Here is a 16463-nt window from a genome sequence, read left to right on the forward strand (position 1 = left end):
GTTTGAAATGCTACTTTTTACATGTTTTTTTTTTCCTTTTGGAACTCGTAACAGACAAGTCATAGTACCAAAAGGAAGTAATTATAGTAACTCAATATTAAATAAAGTAGGACAATATCCTGGAACACAGTATGACTACATCCTGGATATTTGTGAATGGTACACATGTATATAAGGCAAAGGTTAGTCTGAAAACACATGCAGAAGTACAAATAAATCTGAGAACATAATAATTTTATGCACAGCAATATTTACAATTTTTGTTTGTAATGCAGCAACCCAATTATTTGCTATTTGTAAGGAATGTAATTCCACAATATGATCTTAAGGATATAATCACCATTTTCAAAGAGAATATTGCACTGAAGTCTGAAATTCATTGATTAGGGAATCAGAGGAACTTTGGAATAAAATCAGATAAGTTGTTCAGGATGAATGTGAAACGAGACTGCCAAAGAGCAAGAAACAGAAGAAAGCAAACTGGATGTTAGAATAAATGATGGTAATTGCAAGAAGAAAAGAGAAGCCACCCAATGCCAAGAAAGACCAAAAAATCTCATGAAGAAACTTAACAACGTTTTTCAGAGAGCTGTGAGAAGAGTCAAGAAACAATATTATAATGATATCCATGAAGATGTCAAAGATAGAAACAGAAAAACAAGACAAGTTTTCCAAAAGATCTCTGAACTCAGAAGGAGGTTCTGGTATGTTAAAGGATGCCAATGGACAGATAGTAACTCATTCAAAGATGGAAGGAATATACTGAAATTCTGTACAGTAGATATGCCAACATGCAAGATCTTAGAAGATATTCCATATTTACAAGAACTTAAGTACTAGAAAATGAAGTTAGATAAGCATTTTGCTCATTACCAAGTTAGAAGCTACAGGAATTGATGGTTTATTTAGAGAAATATGGCAAGCAACAGAAGAAACATTAAGGATTCTAACCAAACTATGCCAGGAAATCTGGAGAACAACACAGTGGCCAACAGATTGGAAGAGATCAGTCTACATACCAATACCAAAGAAAGGATGCTTAACATAGTGTGCAAACTATCACATGGTATCTTCAAATTCACATGCTAACAAAATAATGATTAGATCATCCAACACAGACTAGAGCTCTGTATGGAAAGGGAAATGCCAGATGTTTAAGCTGGTTTTAGAAAACGCCCAAGGAACAAAACACATACTGGATAACTGAGAAAGCCAAATAATATCAAAAAGAAGTTAATATATCCTTCATTGGCTATAGAAAGTTGTTTTGACCATGTCAGACTGTAGCTATGCTTAGGAAAATGGGAATCCCAGAACATCTCATTGTCCTCATGTGAAACCTATAACAGAACAGGGAGCCATAGCCTGGATGGAACTTGGCGAAACAGTTTCGCTCCAGGATAGCAAAGGAGTATCACAAATGTATATTCTCTCCTTATTTATTCAAACTATATGTTGAATATATATTCAAGGAGGCTGGATTGGAAGAAGATGAGAGTGGTTTTAAAACTGGAGGAAGAAACAACAACTTGTGCTACGTTGATGACACTACACTGATAGCTGAAAATGCAAATGATTTGCGAGCTCTAGTAATTAAAGTCAAGGAGCACAGTGAAAAAAATGGGATTAAGATTAAATATAATGATAACAGGTACAGCAACTGGCCTTAGAATTGATAGTGAAGTGGTAGATAGCGGTTCTGCCTTTTAGGATTATCAACAGTAAAAGAATCAGCAGTCAAGAGATGTACTGCAGACTAACCCTTGGTAGGATAGTAAAGAAGGCCCTGGAAAAGATATTCAGAGCTGTGATGTCTATCCTACAAAGATCAGAATCGGGCAGGCAATGATTTTCACTGTGACATTCTATGGAAGTGAAATTTGGAGTTTGAAGAAGCAAGATGGAAAGAGTTTTGATATTTTTGCTGTTGGAAAAGACTCGTGAGAATACCACAGGTAGCCAAGGAAACAAACGAGTGGATCACAGAACAAAGTCTATGACAAAGTCTATAATGCTGGGAGAAGAGGATGAGTGCACCACTGGAGACCTGACAGGTAAGTTGGGAACAGATCACCTGTGAGGTCTTGAGAAGGTCTATCACATTGACTTGATAGCACATAAGCAATCAATCAAGCAATGTGGACAATATCTGTTAGGATGGTAACACAACATAGTTAAACATTTCATTAAATTTTTATGTTTAATAAAGTTATAATCCTATACACCCATGGGAATCATTGAACACAACAGGGCTTAATTTTGGGTAAATATGCATAGGAAAATAAAACACAATTCCGTGCTTCCTGGTGTTCATCTTCGGTGCTCTCAAACAGCTGAAAAAGTTACTCCCTCAGATGCAACAGTTGATGTCTTCATTTTATAACTGTGTGTCAGGAATTGTACGCATCATTTCTCCAATGATGTTAAACGGATTCCTCTGATAAAACACTGTGCTATCAATGCCCTGCTTTATTAGAGCCAAATACATGCCTTTTGCTAGCGTACTCATATTTTAACTTTTAAGCAGCAGAGATACCAACTTAATTAATTTTTTTCCGTTTGCAGCAAAAAGTCCATAGTAAAAGGTGATTTCTGGATTTGCTGATTGAAAAAAAGGGTAGAATGTGGGACAGAAGGGAACCTTGTGATGCAATTTCAAAGAGGGAGGAGAGATAATAAGTTTGTTTGTAACTGCTGTAAAGAAGATCAGAAGTCGCTTCTTTAATTATCTTTCACTTTTTTCTTTTTCTACTTGTACTGTTTTCTGCACCTTTTATCTTCTTTTTAACTTCCTTGTATGTTTTCATGTTTATCTTTTACTTATGTAAAAATCTTTAATGAAAATTACATTAAAAATATGATTTCCTGTCTTAAAAGAAACCATGGTTTATTCACAACTCCTTGATTCAGACACCACACTAGACCACCACACACCACACGACAACTGTAGTTTAGCAGAATGTGTGAATCCCATTTTAAATGTCCTCCTCATCCAAACATGCCTAAAACAGCAACAGTAACTCTGGGATGAACAAAAAGGCAGCTGCCACACGCTCAGCCCCAGCAAGATCGACCACAACCCAAACACTGCGCCACTTAACAGTCCCAAATGCTGCTCTTCTTTATAAAGGGCTATCAAAATGGGAAGCATAAGCTTAGCAAGTCAAATCAGGACTTTAAAAAATCCTTCACTGTTTGAAAATCCCCCCGATGTTGTCAATTCGGAAAGGAAACCAGCATAAGGGATATTTGTGATGTATGGAGGACTGGCATAGTGGATGCTTTCAGCTGTGATCCCTTTTGAACTGCTTGTAGAATAAAGGCAACAGTGCAGAATAATGTGCTTTGTTCTCTTCTATTCACCATTTTGGTCCCACACCTTAATCCCTTTAGATGTACCAGAGTCAACAATTTTTCATCCCTCAGTCTTATGTCCAACTTTTTTTTTTTTTTTTTTTAACTTTCACACAATATTTTCTCTTGCAGGAAGCCTGCTTTCCTTTAAACTAGGCCTTTCAAATGTATAATGTTACAGTGGGGCAAAAAAGTATTTAGTCAGCCATCAATTGTGCAAGTTCTCCCACTTAAAAAGATGAGAGGGGCCTGTAATTTTCATCATAGGTATACCTCATTTATGAGAGACAAAATGGGGGAAAAAAAACAGAAAATCACATTGTCTGATTTTTAAAGAATTTATTTGCAAATCATGGTGGAAAATAAGAATTTGGTCAATATCAAAAGTTCATCTCAATACTTTGTTATATATCCTTTGTTGGCAATGACAGAGGTCAAACGTTTTCTGTAAGTCTTCACAAGGTTTTCACAGACTGTTGCTGGTATTTTGGCCCATTCCTCCATGCAGATCTCCTCTAGAGCAGTGATGTTTTGGGGCTGTCGCTGGGCAACACGGACTTTCAACTCCCTCCAAAGGTTTTCCATGGGGTTGAGATCTGGAGACTGGCTAGGCCACTCCAGGACCTTGAAATGCTTCTTATGAAGCCACTCCTTCGTTGCCCGGGTGGTGTGTTTGGGATCATTGTCATGCTGAAAGACCCAGCCACGTTTCATCTTCAATGCCCTTGCTGATGGAAGGAGGTGTTCACTCAAAATCTCACGATACATGGCCCCATTCATTCTTTCCTTTACACGGATCAGTCGTCCCGGTCCCTTTGCAGAAAAACAGCCCCAAAGCATGATGTTTCCACCCCCATGTTTCACAGTAGGTATGGTGTTCTTTGGATGCAACTCAGCATTCTCTCTCCTCCAAACACGAGTTGAGTTTAGACCAAAACGTTCTACTTTGGTTTCATCTGACCATATGACACTCTCCCAATCCTCTTCTGGATCATCCAAATGCTCTCTAGCAAACCTCAGACGGACCCAGACATGTACTGGCTTAAGCAGGGGGACACGTCTGGCACTGCAGGATTTGAGTCCCTGGCGGCATAGTGTGTTACTGATGGTAGCCTTTGTTACTTTGGTCCCAGCTCTCTGCAGGTCATTCACTAGGTCCCCCTGTGTGGTTCTGGGATTTTTGCTCACCGTTCTTGTAATCATTTTGACCCCACAGGGTGAGATCTTGCATGGAGCCCCAGATCGAGGGAGATTATCAGTGGTCTTGTATGCCTTCCATTTTCTAATTATTGCTCCCACAGTTGATTTCTTCACACCAAGCTGCTTGCCTATTGCAGATTCAGTCTTCCCAGCCTGGTGCAGGTCTACAATTTTGTTTCTGGTGTCCTTCAACAGCTCTTTGGTCTTGGCCATAGTGGAGTTTGGAGTGTGATTGTTTGAGGTTGTGGACAGGTGTCTTTTATACAGATAACAAGGTCAAACAGGTGCCATTACTACAGGTAACGAGTGGAGGACAGAGGAGTCTCTTAAAGAAGTAGTTACAGGTCTGTGAGAGCCAGACATCTTGCTTGTTTGTAGGTGACCAAATACTTATTTTCCACCATGATTTGCAAATAAATTCTTTAAAAATCAGACAATGTGATTTTCTGGATTTTTTTTCTCATTTTGTCTCTCATAGTTGAGGTATACCTATGATGAAAATTACAGGCCTCTCTCATCTTTTTAAGTGGGAGAACTTGCACAATTGGTGGCTGACTAAATACTTTTTTGCCCCACTGTATGTAGTTTTCACAGTTCTTTTAGTTATCAATTACTAATACATGTTGTATTAATTACCTGAAAATAACTGAGAGTTCCTGTTAATGAATTAAATGGAAAAATATTGATGCATATTGAATTAATAAGCATTAAGCAAATTAAAAGGTACAAGTATGCATTTAAATGGTGTCTTTTTGAAGCCTCACTAATAGAAGTAGCTGAAATTTTACACTTGTGTTCAGCATAATGCAATTACCTAACATCTTTTATATGCAACTATAGATTTGCACAAAGAAATACTGAATACATAAGTTACAGGTTTTAGAGGACATGTTTGCCATCATACGTTTAAATCAAAATAATAAATAATTATTTTTCTATTTTTCAGGAAAAACTAATTTCCTATTCTGCCAGTCCAGCAAAAATAATATTGTCCCTCTATTAACTGAAAAAAAGGTAATCTAAAATATTAATCTTATATGTTTAAATAGTGCTATAAAAAAGTCCTAGCTATGCTCTGGTACTCTTGCTGAACGTTCAACTACTATTTAAAAAATCCTCCATTGTTGAACTTGGGGGAAAAAATCTGCTTACAAAACAGATATGCCACATTTATTTGGATTTTTTAAAATGTAAAATAGAAGTGTAATATTTTATTTATTACTATTTATTCCATAACAGCAGCAAAAAATCCTCACTGTGAAATGATGCTAACCTTGTTTTAGAATCTGACTCCTCAAAGTTGTACGTTAGGTATATGTAAATCAAACTCACCATTTGGGGGCTACAGATGCTTCAAGAGCAAACAATTTTTGTGTTAGACACAGTGCTACCTGGTTACAGTAATTTAAAATCCATTATCTTTCTGATTATAAAAATATTAAATCTTTTCTCTATAGCAAATGCTAAAAATCAGGTTATCAACTTTGGACTGTATTATCAGATTTAACAGTGTTATTACTATTCAATCTTAACATTAATTAAGTTTTACAATTCATTTAAAGTTCATATAAATTGATGCTCATATTGCCTCTACTACGAATTTTATTTGGAAACCAGAGAAATAACTCTGTTTTCCAGTGAGAACATTACGGATGTTGTCTGCATACTTAAAAGTAACGAAAAGGTGATTTATACATTTAGGTTCATGTTTTGATTTTATCTCATCCATTAGCACAGAGGTATGAAGTTTTTTTTCTGAATAATCTCTTTGGATTGCATTTCACACTGTGGTGAAGCGAGTGCTGGCCAGAACCAAAGGGAAGCATGTCACCCCGCCACCACTCTCATCCTGACAGCCTTTTCTCTCTCTTTTCCATCTGACCACACAGAAGACTGAATGGACAGCTTGCTTTTGAAAGAAGTCTGCGTTGCTTGCAAAGGGCTTTTAAAATCAGGCTGAGAACCACATAAATTTAAACCAAGGGCTGCATATAATCCTTTGATCTAGGGCTCTAGGCTGCTTTGGTTCCTTCAACCACACAGTCCTTGCTACCAGGCTGCACATGCAGCTGCAGCATCACAAAAGGACAAATGTCAAGCTTCTGTTCACAAAAAATGTGCAACCAATGCCAGAATTTTTAAAAACATTTTGCCAGATTGGAGAAACGCCAGACTATGTTCTTCACTCATCAAAACATATTTAGGTGTGAGTCTACTATTTGGCAGTCTCAAAACCTGAAGTGCAAGTAACATTTCAAGCCATCATGATTTGAAAGTGGGGATCTCCAATACATATAAAATGTTTGTGCATGCGCTCAAAACCTAGTAAATATACTAATACGTTTTCCTCAATTCCTTATTTTAACTTTCCTCCTGGTTAAGGCAAGCTGTTCAATAGGCAACCATAAATATGATTCTACTATTATGCAAACATCTAACATTTCTATGCATGATAACAATCCCAGAATTCACCATGCAGCTATGAAAGGAGATAACAAACTCTTAAGTGCTTCAAACTGCATCTTTATCATTTATACACCGAGGAAAACTACTCTAAACATCTTACTTTGTTTCCTTTCTCATTAGAGCCAAATGACATACCTTAATTCTTATCTTCTACTGAAGCAACGTTTCACAATGGCTAGGTTCACACATCACAATAAGTCATAGTGTAGTGTTTTTTTTGTGATCCCAGCCACTGTGATCTGTAAACTATGGCTTATGGCTTTGTGTGCTGTGTGAATCCAGCCAATGCTAGCTTATTAAAAAGTGACTAAAATATGGCTTAATGTAATATAGTAAGATGCTAGATATTCATTTATATTATGACTTACTCCCTCCATGTTTTTCCTTCCTTCCCAGACAGTGTCTTCACCAATGATAAAATTCAAATTGCAAGATAAGGGGGAGTAGCCTCCCCCCGCCCTCTCCACACACTTCTGTGCTAACTGATACTGATATAAGGCTGCACTTAGTAAAATACTAACTTAATCATTTTCATAGTAATATAAACTTACCTTTTCCATTTACTCCTATCATCACATGCTTCCAAAAAGCCTCTCAAAAGCCTATACAATGTCTGCCACAAGTTCCATTCCTCATTTAAAATTGCATCTATTTCTTCATAATTCTTAATAATGATAAATGTGAGGTTTTATTAGGATTTGGATATCTTCTGTGTCTTTCTGCTAGCTATCCTCTGAAGTTATTCAGCTACTTTCTTAAATCTACAAGAAACTATGCTTATTTATTGACTCCCTGATTCTCCATTCTTTCCTGAAAAGCCAGCTTCCTCTCTCCCAGCTACCACGGGAAAAAAAAAAAAAAACGGTCATTCTCAACCTTTAAAGAACTTTATAGTATTAACATTCTTATTTCCTGTTAAAGGAACATCACTGTGCTGAGTGAGGACCATGGCTGGCCAACAAATGGTAGCTCACTGAATCAGGAGTGAACCAATTCTTGATGGCCAGAAGCCTCACCTAATCCTTTTTGGGACGTCAGTGGGCTGCTGGGGTTGGGGTGGGGGAAGACTACTACAAAATGGATGGAGCCCAGGTTGTTTAGTTTTGGGTTTTGTGGGAGAGTTGATTTTTTTAAAATATAAATTATCGGACCTATTTCAGAACTTACATTATAGTTTTTGCCAATGTCAAACAGGAAAAAGCTACTTTCAGCAACTGAGGTCAACAGAAGCTTCAGGGCTTGTAAGAAAGGTGTTGAGAAAGCACATGCAGCCCTGTAGTGTCATGCAATATTTCAGAGGGACAAATGTAGACTTGATATTATATATGGCATATTTGAACTCACTCCTAATACCCTAGAAGAGGTTTCAAGCTTTAGAAGGTGGGGGGACAATATATTCTAAAATTCAAATTTAATCACTAAAGAGATCAGAATGAACTTAATTGACACTGCAAAGGTCTTCGAGCTCCATCTCTAAGGCACAGAAACACTGGAAAAAGGTGGAATGATAATAGTGTTCAGAGCATGAATACTTGCTGAAGATAAACCAAAATGAAGAAAAAAGCAGGGCTGGCCATAGATTGAGATTCAAAGCTGACTCTTATCAACCAGATCACTGCAGTTACAAACACTTGTCCTTTCATCAAGGAAGAGGGTAGTAGCTGGGTTCATACAATATGCTAATCCCAAACCAAACCAGACACATTATGGCTTGGTATGTTCTATGTAAACCACAAGAAGCCCCAGATTTAACTCAGACTTACCATCCAGTAAAATTGAGAATCCCAAACAGAATAATACTTTATCTTTTAAATGTCCAGTACAAACAAAAAGTATATCCAGAGTTAAATAATACTTATAAATTTGGTCAACAGTGAGTGGCACATATTTAATGTGTCTGTTCAATAAACCACTGTTTAGCAAACCATTGCACAGTATGACATGTGAACCAGATCTATGACTGGATCCTTGTAGTGAATTGGAAAAATCTCATCCCAAGATATTCAGACACTGAAAGTATTAAAGGAAAACCATATCGGTCGATCCAGATAAATGGGCAGAGGCATCCAAAGTCTACAAAAATCAGTTTGAGGAACCAATCAGGAGTAGGAAATTTCCCATTTCAGGTGGGCTTTTAAAAGAAGATGGGATCAGTTCTCTTTTCCTTTTATCTTTTCCAATGGAGCTCTCCTCTTGGGCTGTTTGGATACCTGGTAAGAAAGAAAGCCCCAACACAGAAATCTGGGTTGACAATTGAAGAATTTTACAGTAAGTTAGTGTCTAACAAAAGTATGATGTGGTATATAATTTGGTTTCTCTTATGGACTGTGAGCTGAGCTGGGGACTTTGTGTTGTGCATGCGTGCTTGTGGGAAACCCTAGGCTGAGCAGGTAGCTGACTGGAATCAACTTCTTCAGCAGTCATTGTTTATTTCTTGTCTTTTTCCCCCTTTCTCCTTTTGCTTCCTTCAACTTCCTTCTAATTCTTTGTACATAAGAGAGACTTGAATTCTTAATTAATCCATTATTTTCCTTCTGGGGAAAGAGATTAAATTTAGCAGAGGTCTGTCCTCCTATTAGGTTAAGCTACTGAAGGAAGAAAGAGTGCCACTCCCTCAAGGCTTCTGGTTTTTATCCAGAGATAACTTAACCCGGCAGAGTAGAGATTTCTCTGGAGTGGCTGATGGCAGCATTATTGAGGTGTTCCCAGGATTGTGAGGAGGATTGTGGATGGAGGATTTACAGATCCCTTGTGGGAGCTCTACCCCATTACACTCCCTTTCAAGCTTTCTTCTTCAAAAGCTGATATCTTGTGGACAGCAACGCTGTCTACTGAAAAAGTTCATTTGTCACAACTTTGAAGGGAGGGTTATTCCATGCTTGTGGGTGCCAACTCTTAACAGGAATTGTGCCCAACAATCCACAAAACATGAAGCCAGGCTTTGAAAAAATCACCTCCAAAATAAATGTCTTCTCCATAGGATTTAGATGGGATCACATGACCTACAAGCCATCACATTGCAATATAAACACTGCACAGAAGTGTACATGAGAGAGAGAGAGAGAGAGAGAGAGAGAGAGAGAGAGAGAGAGAGAGAGAATCACTCCCCCCCCAAATTCATATCTGGAATGCAGAAGATTTTATGAGAAACTTGAAAAAATCCTATCCTCTTTGGATATGTTGGCTGGTCATTATGGAATTGGCCCAAAACATCTAGAGAAGACTGAGCTATTCGAAGTATTCAGCATTCAACCTCAGAAGCCCCTGGTGCTTTTACAATTTCATGGGGCTAACACTTTAACAGAACTTTTTTCTGAAGCTCTTACTACTTCAAGTCCCCAGAACATTCACTTGAGTCAAACCTGATAAAGGGGTAAGGAGTATTCTTGAAACATTTTGCAAGCCCACATTTAATTAAAAGTCATCAGCTGAAATTGGGAGTACCTCAGAAGAAGATCATAGTTTGAAAAAAGGTCAAAGTGGGTTTAAAAAAATCACAATAAAGCAACTACAAATGTTTGGCTGTGAGATATTCAGCCAAATCTATCTCATGAGGTGGGTAAGATTGGAAATAACAATGGGGTTCACACTTCACACTAAGCTGTAGGTAGTTTATTGCTCTTAGCATGCTGTATAAACTCAGTCACTGTGGTTTATAAACCATGGTTGATGGCTTAGATGTCCAAATGCAGCCTAATGTGGTTTATCCAGCAAGCAATAGTTAAACAATAGCTTGGTGTACTAACTCAGTCATAGTCTTGGCTATGTTTTATTATCCTGTAATTTTGAATAACTAAGAGCAAATTTTAAAAATCTGGTACAAACAAAAATATCCTTGTTTAAGTAGTGGAATATCCATTCAGTTATCAATTACAAATGGCACATACATATTTCATACGTCTAGGATTTCTTATAATAGACTCAACTGTTAATGTTTGGAAACCAGGCATTTAAAATACATATGCAATATTCATGACGAGAGAGCCAGTTTGGTCTAATGGTTCAGGCACCAGGCTAGAAACCGAGAGACTGAGTTCTAGTCCTGCCTTAGGCATGAAAGCCGGCTGGGTGACTTTGGGCCAGTCACTCTCTCTCAGCCTCCGACATCAGACTTGGGCAACAAGCTGGCCGGAAAATTCCTGTCGCAACCAATGGATCAATATTTGGTTGATCCAAAATAGCGGACCCTGCACCTGTGGGAAAATGTTAGGAAGAGAAATAAATCATGACAAACAGCACCTTATTTATGTACACTTAAGATCTATATTCAAAAAGGTACCTATGTGTAAACTGGGCAAAAACACAAATGGAGCTTCATCCCCAAACCAGATTACTTAAATCACTATACTATTAGTTCTGGAATCACAGACTTACCTCCCACTGAGTGAAGTGCTTCACATCCATTCTTGAGTTCACAGAAAACTATCAGCACGAAATCAGTTGTTAATCCCACTGTTAATCCCTGTTTCAAGACACTGCCAGTCACCTAGCTTTCCTCCAAGGCAATGAGTGATAAAGCCTAACAGATTTTACATATCTCCTGGCTGCCCTTGGAGAGTGTTGGAATATGGAGGAAAATACTAATGCTGGTACTACTAAGGGCGATTTAAGGCTGCCTTATCCATAAGATGAAAGCAATGATAGGACATGATAGGAAAAAGAGGTTGTCAGAGCATGTTTGTGCCATGGTTAGATACAAATGGGAAAGGCTCAAGAGTTTTTATCAAGAGGTAGCCTAATTAAAAGTTGAGCCTTTTGTACCGTATGTTTAACACACTGCAAGAATAATTGTTAGGATTAAGGATTAATGTGTGTTTACCAAATAGGATGTGGTTGACATCCTATTAGAACAGAGTAGAGCTTTAGAAAAAACTATCATGAGCTGCACATTACTAAAACCTGCTTCCTTGTAATTATAACTTTTAAAAATTGTTCTCAGAAAAGAAGAAAACAAATCTTCAAGAGCCACCTTAACTGTCTTCTCATATTTCCTGTCTTTGTTGAAAAACCAGTTTAATATTTCAGTGGTCTAATGAATGAGCTGTTGGTCTGCTTTTTATTTATTCACACACTTAAAGCATAATAAATAAATAAATATTTACCAATTCTTTAACCAAATTGCATGAATAAGTCAACCTCTATCCTCAGTCTTACAAACTAAAGACATAAAAGGTAAGAAGATTGGAAGTGAGAGAGCTGAGTAGAAAAGCAAACTTAGACCCAAGTTCTTGATCACAAAATAATTCAGCAGATCACAGAGATGGATCTGAGCTCAGCAGCCTATTTCCCACCATGGTGTCACTAGAACTCACATTGCACTTCTTGGTCTTAACTCAAGGTTGTGGTGTCTTTCACTCCTGACACCGAAGTGTGGTATGGTATGCTATAGCATAGCAACACAAAACTTAGTTCTTATCCTTGGATTTGCCATCTGCCTGAATCTATCTTAAAAACAAACATAAGACTCCCTGAAAAATTCCACCTATCATTATTCCACTTTAAACAAACTACACTACAGAGACCTAGTCCACAGGTAATGTAATGAGAACCATGAAAAGTAAGCCTAGTTTCTTTTTCTTTTAAAACAGTTTGCCTTTAACTTACATAACTGGCTTTGATATAGGAAAGATGGTTCATTCTGCCTATTACTCATTCTGCAATACCATTTGGCTAATTTTATGCAAAAACATTTTATGCTGAGTTAAGACAGCTAGCGTCCATAGAAATATGACAATTAGCAACCCCTATTTAATTTGGGAGGTTTCCAAAACAGTCTTGATATTAGTATTTGGAATATTACTGCACATTCATAAACACAAAAAAAGCCTTGTACTGTACTGATTTGAAACTGTAAACTGTATATAGGTGCACACATACATGTCACTGATTACATCAGACCAGGACCAAATTATCCATTAGACACAACAGACACAGTGTCTAAGGCCCATAAAAATGTTTTCTTTTTCTTTTAATCAGAAAGCATAAAAATGTAGAATTTATTTTCATGCCTTTTAATAAAAACAGGCAACAAATGCACACATTTTGAACATCAAACTGATTATTTGATTTGTAACCTATAGGCATAGTATGAACACTAAAATTTAATGACAGACAACAGACATCATGCAACAACTGATTACTATTACAAAATAATATTATTTACTTTTCCTATTTCTCTGTAAAAATATGAAGACATTATTGAAAATCATATGAAATATAATTTTTAATACTGATATTATTAAGGAGGGAGGGGCCCATAAAGGCAAAAGTGCCTATGGCCCACAAAAGTCATAATGCGGCCCTGCATTGCACAGATAGACAGACATCACATCAAGAGAAAGTCTTCTCTGTAAAAAAGAAAAAGCCTGCAAAGAAATCTACCTGATCTAATGCTTTTCGGTTATTATTGAACAATTAGAGAAAATTATCAATTATTAGCCAACTCTGAACATCTTCCAAAGCCATCAGCAGAGTTTCCTAATTTTACTTTTCGTCAGCTATGAAATCCATGCAAATAAATATCACGAACTCTTTTCAAGCTATCCATCAGCAATTCCTGGATTACATCTTTGTGAATCCAAGTGCTGCGCTGCCTGCATATTTTAGACACAGAAAGAGACAGGGAGAAGCCTTCAAGGGCACAGGGCAGATAGAATATGTGCTCTGACAATGTTATTTATATTGTTGAATTAAGTACTGAGGTGCCCATTTATCCACTCCCACTTATTTGGGGACAAAGCCAAGTAATTTTGTTGTTACCACTACTAAATAATCATGAATTAAAAATCCATCGTTGATACCTGGAAATCTACCTTTTGTCCAAACATAATGCAAAAATTCAGTTCTTGAAAATATCTTCTCTAGATGTTCTGCTTCTCTAATAACATTGCCTATTTTTACATTATACCTAAACTTTCATTAACCATTCAGATACTGTATGCTCTTTCTTTTTGATTTGTGTTCTGTTCCCATTTTTTGTTCTTCCTCCACTTCCTCTATTTACTTATTGCTGATAATGACCCAAGTGTCTTTTCATAGCATAGTATGAAGGTGCTTCACCTATTTGCTTACCATTATAGAATAAGAGGGTGTGGAAATTCCTTCAGCTCTTTCTAGTGAAACTCAGAACACCTCAAGCCAAGGAAAATAAATGATCACAGTCCTTCCTTGCCCATCTCCTTCTGGAGGAGACAATAAGAGGACTCTTGATTGTACCATTGTTAACCCTTTCTTACCATTATGAATTGTAGCAAAAGTAGAAACAATGCTTCACTGCCAAATCTTTTTGTAGCAGTCACCACAATGTTCTGTTACTCTATTTGGAGAGCACCCTTTGGATTGGCAGTAGGAACCAGAGATATGGCCGTGTGCTTTTCACCCCTACCCATCTTCGTTCCAATGTTTCTTCTTATATTCCTTTGTTTTTTCCTTTTTATGTTTTTGTACAAGCTGTGTGTAGCATTGCAGTCTTCATATAGTAAAATGTCTCCTTCTTTCTTTGCAAGTAATTTCTGTTGATGGTCTTCCAAATTACTTTCATTCTATCCATTTCCATGTTCCCTAGTAACCTTTTGTTAATTCCTATGAGGGAGTAGCAAGAGTGAGGTCTTTCTAGAGTCAAGAGACAGACAATTGCTTACTCAAGCAAGGATTGTTGATGTATTGTTTTAAAGCTATCGCTCTTTCTCCAGCTGAGTGAAAATGTCATCTGACCATCTTTGAGCTGACAGAAAGCCACACTGACATGAACATTTTTGTCCCTATTGCTGATCCCCATTCTGCCTCTACTGCCTCTGTTTTAAGACCCTGCCAATCCAAGGGAGTGGGTGGTGCTAGAACAAGAGGAAAATACCACTTCACTGCCAATGCAGCTAAGGGCAGTTCAAGCCTGTCTCAGTCATGGACTGGGGACAAGATAAAAGCAAAGTTATAGAGACAGAACAGAGAAATTTTGCCAAGGCATGTCTATGCTATGATTAGGTATAAACAGGGAAAGGCCTGATGTTTACTTCTTTTAAGCACTTATTATTGGACAAAGAAACACAAGAACAGCACACTAAATAATGAAACCAGCAGCTGGAGCTACAGTTCAGACACACAAGTGCCAGGAATTGGTCAGCTTTAACAGAAATGTTTTAGGAAAACACAGGGTTTGCCTGTACTTCACCCACTGTGGGGAAAAGTACACTGAGCTGAATGTCTACACTTTGCTGTCACCATCATCAGTACACCCACTTGAGAGAGAAAACAAATACATTCTCTTATAATAAGAGGGGGAGGATGAAAATCTTGCAACAAGTGCCTGAAAGAATGCCTGGGCACCAAAAATCTGTGTATTTTGCAGAAAAAGAGAACATTCAGATTCACCTGGTTTTGCAACAGAGCTGCATTTTGCCCCCAGACAGCTTTTTCGCAGCCTAACTGGAAAATTCTAGATGATGTGATTGCAACACATCTAAAGGGCATCCTGTTGGGGATGCTTGCCTTATGTTACTCCTCCCCTTGCACCTCTATTTTTTCTTAGGGCCCATCCACACATCCCCCTAACTGTAGCTCAAAACACGTGCTGCTAATCATTCCTTAGACGTGTCTTCATGATGCTGCCTTTGTCTCATCCTAGCCTCTGGTTTTGTGTTTAGATTATCTATGCTAAAGAGGTACTTTCAGTCTTCTCCCATCTTCTCTTGTGAGCGCAGGATTTCTGGCACTTTAATGGCAACCACAGTGATGATACATTAAGGGGCTGGGTTTTGCTCCTTCTGTCTTGTTGCTTTGCTTAGCCCTGTCATCCATAGCCACTTTGGCTTGGATTGCAGAAGAAATTGGACACCTGGTTCTACAAAGGCGAATGCTGCATAAAGCCTGACTGGTGTTTTCTGAAGTGCCTGTCAGGGGTCAAGCAGACTCCAGTTTAAAAAAACAAACAAACTGAACCAATGATCTCTTGGCAGAGCTGTAGTCCTGGGATATGCATGTGGGCCCATTCCCTCATTTCAAGCTGTTCCAAGCCTCAAGAGGATTTAAAAAAATAAAAAAAATTACAATAGGACTCTTGTTCTCTTGATCAATGGGAGTGTCCCAATAACAGAGTGACTAATTCTCTAGACAGTAACTTCCTAAGTCATAAGCTGTTTTTTTTTTTCCTGCAGGTTCCTGGGGAAGATAAGAAAATAGAAATGGCATGGCCACCTCCCTCTTCTCCCTCCCTCAGTTCATTTAGGGTTTAGTGAAACAGCCCACTGTGAAACTGATTACAACTAAGTTTGGAAATTGTCAAAAAGTTGTCTCAAGCTGAGACCCATCCATCAGATCTCAATTCAGTGGCTTCTCTTATGCCTGCATGCATCTACCCGACTGCATGTCAGTCAAGCTGAAAGTGGAGTGCAAGATGGCGCACACTTCAGCTTCCAAAAAAGTTTATTCTGATCTAGAGCTAGGGATGC

At 37.9% G+C, this 16463-nt stretch overlaps 1 protein-coding gene across 3 annotated transcripts in view; it reads right to left on the reverse strand.

Moving 5' to 3' along the window:
• Nucleotides 1-16463, reverse strand: part of TEX2 (testis expressed 2) — a 100173-nt gene that overhangs the window by 48824 nt on the left and 34886 nt on the right. The window lies entirely within an intron of this gene.

Source organism: Python bivittatus, unplaced genomic scaffold (genome assembly GCF_059951505.1).
Source record: "Python bivittatus isolate LINGU-HERP-01145 unplaced genomic scaffold, Pbiv_v1 ctg000220_np1212, whole genome shotgun sequence".
In the NCBI taxonomy this organism is placed as follows: domain Eukaryota; kingdom Metazoa; phylum Chordata; class Lepidosauria; order Squamata; family Pythonidae; genus Python; species Python bivittatus.